This window comes from Alosa sapidissima, chromosome 23, assembly GCF_018492685.1.
Source record: "Alosa sapidissima isolate fAloSap1 chromosome 23, fAloSap1.pri, whole genome shotgun sequence".
Taxonomy (NCBI): Eukaryota; Metazoa; Chordata; class Actinopteri; order Clupeiformes; family Clupeidae; genus Alosa; species Alosa sapidissima.
Genome location: NC_055979.1, coordinates 9,623,662 through 9,635,183, shown reverse-complemented (window position 1 = coordinate 9,635,183; position 11,522 = coordinate 9,623,662). Strand labels below are relative to the sequence as shown.

Sequence of the window (11,522 nt, the reverse complement as noted above, 5' to 3'; positions counted from 1 at the left end):
TGGCTCCGTTTCTCTTTTGTGTCAGATACTCGGAATACAATGAATTAAAAAGAGCCCCCGCTCCTCAGTGGGTCATGCCAGAGCCCAGACTAGTGTGACTAATTGAAAAGTGGTGGAACAAGGAAAGCAATTTACTCACCTAGAAATTACTTTTCATCATAACAATGCCATTTTTCCCCCTCCTTTTCTCTCCCTCCGAAATGGGCCAATCGACAGCCAAGCGAGTCGTGGGCCCTGTTTGGCGTGGGAAGCCCATTATGGCGTTGGAAGAAAGGAGCAAAGTCCATTTGCATTTCATTAGGCCGTCCCAGCCTCAGTGTCTTCCGCACTTGCTCGCTCACTCGCTCGTTCGCGCCATCAGCTGACGGACGGCTAGGCTAGGCTAGGCTAGCCACGTGCCAGGAGTGAAGTGCTCCAACGTGTTTTTCAAACACACACACACACACACACACACACACACACACACACACACACACACATAAACATACACACACATGCACACACACACACACACACACACACACACACACAAACACACACACACACACACATAAACATACACACTGCTCCAGGGGGGTTCTGTGTGGATAGGAAGCTGATGGAGAGGCAAGAAGAGAACAGAACAGAAGAGAAGAGATAAGAAGTGGAGAGGGGAGGAGAGGAGATGAGAGAACAGGAGAGGAGAGAAGAGGAGACGAGAGAAGAGGGGACGAGAGGAGAGAAGAGGAGAGGAGAGAAGAGGGGAAGAGGGGAGAGAAGAGGAGAGGAAAGGAGAGAAGAGGGGAAGAGAGGAGAGAAGAGGAGAGGAAAGAAGAGAAGAGGGGAAAAGAGGAGAGAAGAGGGGAAGAGAGGAGAGGAGAGGAGAGGAGAGGAGAGAAGAGGAGAAGAGAGGAAAGGAGAGGGGAAGAAAGCCAGTAAACACCCCTTCTGTCTTCTCGGGCTGTGTGATCATGGAACATTAAACATAAAACTTCACTTCTAACAGTTTTGCTTTTTACCTTCACTGCACTCTCTATCAAAATCACATTATTTCCTTAATGTTCCCTTAATGTTAGTGTTGCTCTGTGGCATTCTGAGGTTTTCTTTCTTCATCTAAAATGCATTCCACTAGACCAGCCCATCCGTTTGTAGCACAGAGCCTTTGGTCTTCCTTCTTTACTGTAATACACCAGTGTTTCCTTTCTTCATTTGGAGTGAATTCCATAAAGAACACAGTACAATTATACCGTGTCTGACAATGTAACTAAAGAATTATACACAAGAATTATACACAATGTAATACTGATTGACAGAAAGTGACAATCAACCAATCAATTTGCAATGTGGACTAATATACTAGATTGCAAATAGTATATTCAGCATCAATATAAACAGAGTAACCACATAGTTCTACTTGGTTTGTTTTTTTCTGTACATTATGCGCTGGCATAATTACAGTGAATCAAGGAGAGTCTGTTTACGTTAACCTTTTGTTTCATCTCAGGAAGACAAAAAAGCGGTGAGGTTTGAGTGCACTGAGGCATTACAGCGTGCCCACTGAACCAGCTCAGCGATGGGAGTAACCAGGAAGTGGCCTCCAAAGGAGAAATGAAAGGCCGCCTCATCACAAAGGTAATTAGCCTGCGGGTAATGAGCTTCCAGTAAGATCTAAGGGACGGCAGGCCATTTAGCACTTGAAAGGCTAACCCACACAAACAAGATAAAGTGGACTTAACATGAGTAAAAGGGGAGGAAAACAGAACAAAATTGTCTGTGTGTACATCATGTGCACACACGCTCATCTCTGTGTGTGTGTGTGTGTGTGTGTGTGTGTGTGTGTGTGTGTACAAATATATTCTATTTTCACATGTGGTCATCCATCCATCCTTTCAATTTGCATGTGCCTATATGCAAAGTGTGTGTGTGTGTGCATTTGTGTTTTGGATATGCACATGTGTGGCTGTGCTCCCATCCATGTGTCCATTTTGCACATGTGTGCGTGTGAGTGTGTAGTCTATGTGTGTGAGTGTGTGTGTGTATGAGAGAGAGAGAGAGAGAGAGAGAGAGAGAGAGAGAGAGAGAGAGTGTGTATGTGTGTGTGTGTGTGTCCGTCATACCATTAGGCTGGAATCAGAAGGGGGTCGCACACACAGAATGGCAGGAAATATGAATATTTCAATCTGTTTGGCAGGAGAATTACTAACGACACGCCAATTTATGGAAGCTTGCGGTTTAATTACGAGCTGGCGGGAAATTAAATGGATTCCTTTAGGTTGTTTCCAGTGGCAACTGCACACTGAACAGGGGAGCTCTTGGAAGCTTTACTATCTCAGGCCCATTAGAACAACAAACACATTGAAGGATGCTGGCTTGTTTGTGTTTGTTTGTTTGTGTGTGTCTATGGAGGTGTTAATGTGTGTGTGTGTGTGTGTGTGTTTGGGTCTGTGTGTCTGTGTGTGTCTGTGTGTCCAAGAACAATCCTACCTATCTGTGTGTGTTGTTTGTGTGTATATGTGTGTGTGCAGAGGCAGACATCCCGGGTTCAGAAAGTAAAAGTCCTGCCAAGTATTTGATCCAACCATGTAGTAAACTAGCTCATCCTAATTAGCAGCCAGGTAGATCAGATAATTAGTAATATCACCTATGTTAAGTGCGCATGTAGAGATAATATATGGCAGGGCTTTTACTTTCTGGAACCGGGATGTCCGCCTCTGTGTGTGTGTGTGTGTGCGCGCTGAAAGTGCTCTCCTCTCTAAATGCGGCAAGCTCATCATCCTTTATGCTTACCTGTCAGTGAACACAGGTGTCAGGGCTGATGCCGCCTCACCATTGCCAGGTTTACCCTAATGCGATACACACTAGCCCACTTCAGGGTCATCTCCGCAGCCACTCAGCCATGGAACACAAAGGGACCGAGCTGTTTTCAACCAGATTACTGGAGATAGATTAGTGCAGTTTAATAATTGCCGTTTATGCTGTTTGTTTTCCTTTCGTGTTTTTAAACTCTGTGAATTCATGTGTGCAGCTGCATCAAATTAATCTGCAGGTGTGTGTGTGTGTGTGTGTGTGTGTCACACACACACACACACACACACACACACAGACACAGATACAGACACACACACACACACACACACACACACACACACATCTCCTACGTCTCCCTGTTCCAGCCCTCCACTCCATAATCTCCTCCTCCAGCTGGGGGATAGGGGGTGGAGGGCGGGTACTGAAGGCGGCCACAAGGGCATCAGAATGGGGGGGGGGGGGGTGGGCACATGACACCTCCCCTGTGTGTTCACAAGCACTCAGAAATGAGGCTCCCAGCAGGCGTCACAGGAAATATCACTGGATGCCACACAGATGTACACTGTACACTGTACACGCATACACACACACACACACACACACACACACACACACACACACACACACTCTATCTCTTTCTCATACACAAACACACACACACGTGCACAGACGTCACAAAACATATGCCTAATCATAAACAGTCATAATTACAACCATAAACATATGCATTTGCCAGCAGTACACACTAGACAATGTGTCCTGACACAGGCTCTGAAGAATATACCCAATGTCTGGCCGAGGGTTGGAGATTGTCTGCTTAACTTCATTTAGGCTTTCCCCCCCGAAATTGCAGTGCCTACTCCAGAGGCCACTGTTCCCACCTTGTTTGGCCTACCATCAAATGCTTGACCTCTTTAGAAAGCTAAGAGCCTATAGTTTCCTATCAATCCGAATAGCTGTGTGAAGTACTGGCACAGAGCTACAGAGGCTAGAATGCTTTGTAAATGTTTTGTAAAATGCCCTATGGAAACTCCCCATAGGACTTTTGGTTACCCAAAATGCATACTGACAATAACAGCATTACTGTGTGGCAACCTCTTGGTGTAGAAGCATAATTGTGGTCTCAAATGAAAGGTAACACACTGAAGTTTCTTGTAGACTATTTGGATTGTATGTCAGGGGTTCTGATATAGAATGACTACACAACATATGAAATAATTACACAAAAGTCTCTAGTTTTGCATTTTCTTTGTTGGTTTAATGGATGTGTATAAAATGGAACTACACATCTGTACAACTAATATTGGATAAAACAACATGCATATTACATTTCTAGGGATTCCTGAGAAGACCCAATTTGCTGCATCTACTTAATGCTAAGGGATATACACTGCAGCTAGAAAGTAGGGCATTTTTGACTAAATTTAATTGAGACATATTTAGGTTATTCTGACAATGTAAAGCACTATACAAATTGTACATGAAAAATGTTGTTATGTATGGATTCCCAAGAGTCCAAGCTTTCAAATGGAGCATACAATTGATTTAGAATGTTGGGGGGAGGGGGTAGGTGTGTCGTGGAAGGCACACTGTTCCATATCAGGTTTTAAGGGGAGCTGTAGCGGCCGTAGAAGAGGACGCTCTGGGTGGGGTTGTGTCGGATGACGAGGAAGGGGTGGTCCGCCATGAACCTCTTTGGGGGCGAAAAGCAGGTTATCATCATGCCACCACCCGTGGCGGCCGCCCCCTCAGTGCCCTCCTCATTCACCTCCACAAAGGACTTGTGCACGACCTTGGACAGAACAAGGTCGTTGCAGGGCGAGATGCCGGAGAAGTCGCACTTGCTCTCGTCGAAGGCGTCCCGTCATGCCCATGCCCACCAGGATTTCCTTGAGGTCGTATTTCTCCTCCAGCTTGAACTTGGGGAGACCCACCTGCACCTCAACAGTGTCCATCATGTCTGGTTTGGTCCACTCTGCAAAGTTCTCATAAGTGAGCATCTGCTCCAGCTGAGAGAGAGAGGGGAAACAGAGAAAGAGAAAGATAGAGATTGAGAGAGAAAGAAAGAGAGCGAGATAGAGAGATGGTTGGGTTTTCTACCTCTACATGTCTAATAAAGAGATATTATAAACTGCTCCCTCTGACACGTCTGTGCACTGCACTGCCAGGTTGCCCGTTTTACCTACTCTAGTCCAGTGGTGTTGTCCTCCATTTCATTAGGCAGCATAATGAGCATGCTCAGATATTTGCTCACGTAGGGCATCTCTAGAATCTGGCAGTTGGCGTAGGGGATGTAGGTGAAGGGGAACTTGGCCTTCTGCTGCATCATTTGAACAGGCTTGCTTTCATTCTGTAAACAGAGACATGGATGTAATACACATTCTTATGTCAACCAATAATGTTTACACACACACACACACACACACACACACACACACACACACACAAAGATGGGATGTTAGAAGTCTCGTAAACCCATATTTAGCAGCATAAAGGGCAAAGACAACATATCATAATTTTGACTATTTCATGGAAAATATATGTTCACTTTGAATTTGATGCCAGCAACATGTTTAGGAAAAAGTTGGGCCAGGGATATGTTTACCACTGTGCTGCTTCACCTCCTCAATTTGACAAAATTCTGTTTAGGAACATGAGGAACGTTTAGGATCATTTAGGAACTGGAGGAGACCAGTTGATCGAGATTTGAGTATGAAATGTTCCTGCCCGATATAGGATCTCAGTTGCTTAACAGCAAGGTGTATTCTTACTCATGTTTTTCATTCCATGATGCACCTAATTTGACAGGTCTAGACTGCAGACAGGCCATTTCCAGCACCTCGACTATTCCTCATATGGTGAAATACTGTTGAAATATGTGCAGAATTCAACTTGCCATTGTTTTCCAGAAATATTCAAGGTCTTCCCTGATGGCAAATAATCGTACCTGCCTCAAAACCTGGATTGCTCCTAAAAAGGTGCGATCTAGAATCATTGTGGAGACAAGGAGAGACTTAATAAGTATAAGAGAGCTGTGATGGCAATAAAGATGTTTCCATTGATTGTTTAAAAAGGGTATGCATAATTTAGGACACAGCATTTTTCATAAAAATGTTAAAAAACGCTTCTTTTTGATTCCATGTTTCTACCACAATGGCCCCTATTTTGCACCCTGGCGCATGACGTAAAACTCGTTTTCCACCCGGCGCAAAGTTTCTTATTTTGCACGTCTAGTTTTTAAACAATGTGCCCAGGGGTGTGATAATTAACAACCTAGGGAGTGGCCTAGCGCATTGTCTAAAAAACGCTATTGTACACCACCTAAAACGCATTACGCCACTGACCAAGAGAAACCTGGTCAGAAGTCTATGGCGAGTGGTTTATATGTTATTTTAAGAGCGCATTGTCAATTGGCGGGTGCACAACGCACCATCCTTCTATCCTCCATGAAAATGCACCAGCGCACATCCATGCAAAACATTAGAAACTAGATGTACCGCAGAGCGGTACAAAATATGACCGCCGCCCAGTCCAGCACATTTTTTCCACAAAAATAAATCACGCTGAAAGGCCTATATGATTCTAACTGTCTCACTAAATTGCATTATCCACACTCAATTCTCACTGGTATGACAACAAGACAACAAGTACCAAAACATGATTAGTTCATAGATTTCACATGTAAAATTAATTTTATACAACCCCACCCCCATCTTGCCTGTTCATAATTCTGAGAAATTCTTGTGTGCATGTGAGCGTCAGCTGGTGTGTTTGTGTTAGTGTGTGTGTGTGTGTGTGTGTGTGTGTGTGTGTGCATGCTTGTGTGTGTGCCTGAGTATGTGCCTGTGTTTGTGCATTTGCATGCATGCGTACATATGTCTACTGTGTGAGTATGTGTCATAAGTATGATTACTGTGAATGTACTGTATGTGTGTGCGTGTGTATCTGTTTATGCACATGTGTGCACATGGAATGGGTTAAGATGACCCCTGGAGGCAAACATACAGAAAAAATTGGCCCTACGGTTCTCAAGATATTCACAGAAAACTGTGTCTGCCCTACCCTCCTTTCGGGAGGTCCAGTCCAGCGGGGTGCTACAGATCAAAACGAAAAACGATGGTTCCATGCTATCCATGTTGGGTTACATGCCCACCAAGTTTCGTGTACCCCGGTCTTACAGTGTCCCGGGAATCCTTGACGGAAATTTGGACATGCAAAAAAGAAAACAAAAAAAAATCTGACTAAACCTATATGACAGCCGCTTCGCTGTGCGGCGGTCATAATTACACGATTAGGCTACAATGGGAAACATAATTAGAATAAAGATATTACGAAATACATCTCACAATGCATTTGCAAATTGGTAATGACGGTTAAAAGTGATTAGGTCGAGAGCACAGCTGAAGACGCACTACCACAAGATATAAGCAGCTTCTCTGCAGGATAAACGTTGTTTTATTCAGTCATTTGAAAAATATTAGGTAAGTGTTGCTTTTTCCAGCCTATGTTTTCGATGGTAACCCAATGTCAGTCAATAGTGAAAGTAACTTATTGCGTATAACTGTCTTGTCGTTGACTGACATGGTGAAGTTAGTTTCACTATGCCAATGAGTTCAAATAAAAGTGCAAATGAGGCTATGCTAAGTTTTAGTAAAGCATAGTTTAGTGGAATGACTGTTCCATACGGTCTCGCAAGCAGACTCCTTCAAATGCGCCGTTGACTGTCAAAATACCGATACATTCTTTGACCAAGGGAATGACAGATGTCATTCTCATTGGTTTAAATGATGTTACACTCCAAACACACCCATGACTGATTAAGAAACCTAGGAACACCTTGTTGCGCCATGCGCTCGACGTTTGATAACGAAAACACTCCCAATGTGGACTGGACATCCTACTAAATTTGAATAAGCTTTTGACTAGTGACAATGCACTTTAGACTGTCATGATAGGTTGTACAACCTTTAGGCATGTGGAAGTATCATTTTCAGTCAGAACAAACATATTGGTCAAGATAAAATCAAAATTAAATCAATATGTGTCAGGGGTATAAATCATTTTATTCTTAACTGTATATCTAGTGTATGATGTAATATATATATGTGTGTGTGTGTGTGTGTGTGATGCAATATGAACTTATTTATATCTATACACACATACGATTTTTTTGTGCTTACCTTATTGAGCTTAAACTGCACTTCTTTTGTTTTAGCGTTGTTGAACTGCCGGTCCCAGCTGACTTTGAAGTAGATTGCATTAACCAGCACCAGCCTGGTGTCCACACACAAAATCCCTGGGGCCAAGAGGTCCTTGATTTTGTCTACAATCAAAATAAATCAGTCAATGTGAGACTGATGAAAGACATGAAGAGATTACTGAGAAATTAAATGAGAAACGACTGAGGTCATGCTTACTGGCTGAATAACAGATCTTTACACTAATACTAAATAGTTTGAACTGATTTATAATATTTTGAACATGTCATTTTTTTGGCCCTGAACTCATGATGACCCTGAGTCTTTTCCTCTACCCATTTGTTGATTTACACTCAAGCTGCCTCTGCATTTTTACAGAAGTCAACAGCCTCCAGCTCAGCAAGGTAGTGTGTCTTTGTGTCAGCAAGGTATTTCTGAACAGTGGGGGGGGGGAACTCTGATGATGATGAACTCGGACGATATCAAGTGAGATCCACGTGGGACGATCATCACAGAATGAAAGTGCAGACAAACTAGTCTTACCTCAACAAACTGGTACTGATCTCCGTACAGGTGATTGGCCAGACTAAGGGTGTAGGGATTTAGTTTAGCAAAGAGCTTACTGAAGCCAACATGGATGTCACCCTCAGCTTTGTGAAGGTTCAGGGACTACAGTGAAAACAATTGAAAACATTTTATTTGTATTTTAACTAGCCACACAATACTGAAGGGTATTCACCAGGTTATGAGAGAGTTGGAGTGAGAGAAACTGTCCGCTTTTAATCTATAGAAGTAATGAATTTACACTAATGCAATTGTTACATTTTTCCTGGAGTGTTTTAGACATGGCAATATGTTAAACCAGAACATGATTTCGGTTGGTTCCACAACTCTTGCAAGCTGCAACTGCCCACCAACTACCAGGCTGAATCAACCTTTTGGGTTTTGTGAAAAAGACCGAGGGCTTATCAGAGAATGACTCACCAATGGAAAAAGTGACTAATCATGGCCATCCAAGAGCTAGTTGACGCATGTGCTAATCGAAAAACACTAACAAAGGGACACCTTACCATGATCACAGAATTCATAGTTTACCCAAAGATTGTTAAGGCGGAGCAAGATACTTCGTCGTAGTTCATGTCTATGGGCGCGAAATGGGGATCGAATCCTGTCTGCATAAAGAGGCGTGTCGATGACGTATTGACGAGCGTACGTTGCAACCGGCCAACAGCAGCTGCATAAATAACCGGCGCACACCTGATATAAGGTTGATTTTCTCCAGACTGGAATGCTCAAAAATGCTAAAAATGTACCTGAAATGTTCAGAAGGGTTTGAGGATCATGAAAACATGCCCGAAATTCACATTCCTAACTCTATAGAACCAAGACCTTAGCATATGTGGTGAAATTCTGAGCTATGCCCATAGACTTCAATGGAGCAGTCACTGCCTCTGCTCTGCATAAAGGGGGATTTTGACCCCCCCTCGTGCGATCCGGGTTCCCGGAAGTGGCTCCTGATGAAACATCTTGCTCCGCCTTAACAATCTTTGGTTTACCCACCTCTTATTTTACCACTTCATCCCTGATAAGAACATTTTAAAGCCAGTAAACCGTCACACAAAAACAAACCACTTCTGACAGAGTATGTTACAGTGTGAGGGCATTCTGTGGTTCACTAAAATTCATTGTGAATCTTGTACATTTGAACCAACCCAGTCTCACGTCTGAACGTGTCACTGTCACGTTAATTAATCTATTGGGTAACACGTTTCCTTGTTAAAAAACGTGTTGAGCAGGACGTAATTATCGTGTTACTATCACGTTGTATTTCGCTTTCAACAAGCCAACAGAACCACGTCATCTGTCAAAAAAGCCTGACCTCACAAAATGGCGAGAATGTTATTTGATGCTTTTGACGTGCAGTTTCACACTCTTAAGCCTGCTTTGAGTTGTGGGTTAGAAGGAGCCACCTTCCAGCTAGCAGTTTTAGAAGGCTGAACCCCAGAATCGAGAAACAAGAACCGAGCAGGGACGGAGAAAAAAGAAGAATCCAAATGGGAAATGAGGTGAGCCTTGCTACTGCCGCTAGCATACAACAGCTGTTTTACAGATTAATGTAACATTACATCATGCACGTTAGCTTATAAGTTGTGCAAGCCTACTCTGAATTCACAGTATTGCCCATGCATAGGCTACTATTTCATGTTAAATCAACTTTAAAATATTTTGCTCAATTGCTAGCAAAATGATCATGCTAGCGGCAGTAGCAAGGCTCACCTCATTTCCCATTTGGATTCTTCTTTTAACATTCACGCCATTTTGTGAGGTCAGGCTTTTTTGACAGATGACGTGGTTCTGTTGGCTCGTTGAAAGCGAAATACAACGTGATAGTAACACGATAATTACGTCCTGCTCAACACGTTTTTTAACAAGGAAACGTGTCACACAACACGTCCCAATAGTGTTGCCCTTGGCTCCAAGGCAGACCATGGCTAGGGCAGAAGAGATGCTCAGAGGAGAGTAGAACACATTGACCGTCTTGTTTTTCTCTGAGATCTTCTTGAACAGTTCAAGGGAGAAATGTGCATTTGCAGATGCCAATGTTTCCATGGTGTAACTTAGGAGTCTGGAATTGGAATACATGTGTCATTACAGTACATGTACTGTATATACAATGGCACAGAATGCAAACTTTTATGTCAGAAAAGAGATAAGGCGCCAGTCAAACTGAAACACGAGTCAGGTTAGAAATTAGTCCCAGTGGGAGGTCAAAGAAATTGATGGCAGTGTTTCTCAAAGTGTGGTCCGCAAGCTATCCCAAGTGGTCCGCGAGCAGACGTAGTAAAATATAATGTAGATGAGTTGTTTGCAATATTGAACCGACTTGTATGTAAATCCAAACAGACTAGTTGTGCAACACTATGAAAGATATGCAGTTTAAATCATATGAATCATAGTCTGACACAATAAGCAAGGTGCAAAGACATTAAGCAAGGTGGCTCAGTGAGTAGGCCAATTGTGTAATATACTGTTGAAGTAGGTCTACTCTTTTTTTATCTAGGTGGTCTGTGAGTATTTGTTTTATTGGTTAATTGGTCTGAAAAAGTTTGAGAAAAACAGGCCTAAATGATCATCTATAAAACCTTAACAAAAAGATGTCAATGACACACTATTAGCTTGCAAAATAAAACCAGTATGACAACCAAACCCACTCCGTTGGGAACGGTTAATCTAGCTAGATAAAGAAAGAAAATAAAGGAAGCAAAATGCAGTCTCCATATCGAAAGGAGGAATCTCTACACGCAAAGAAATGCCACAACCACTAACTGGGCTACAGGAGAGTAGCCTAGATATAACCAAAGCCTAGGACTCACTTTTGGGTGTTGTTCGCGTTAATTTAGGTACTAGAATGTGCCTTCTCCCTACCAGACTGGAACCTCCCCCCAACATTCTAAATCAATTGTATGCACCATATTGCTATGTAGCATAGTAATATTATACATTTTTAATGTACAATCTGTATAGTGCTTTACACTG

The 11,522-nt window shown here is 42.8% G+C and overlaps 1 pseudogene; it reads right to left on the bottom strand.

Moving 5' to 3' along the window:
* Nucleotides 1-4,291: 4,291 nt before the first annotated feature.
* On the bottom strand, nt 4,292-10,766 carry LOC121698036 (annotated as a pseudogene).
* Nucleotides 10,767-11,522: the final 756 nt, after the last annotated feature.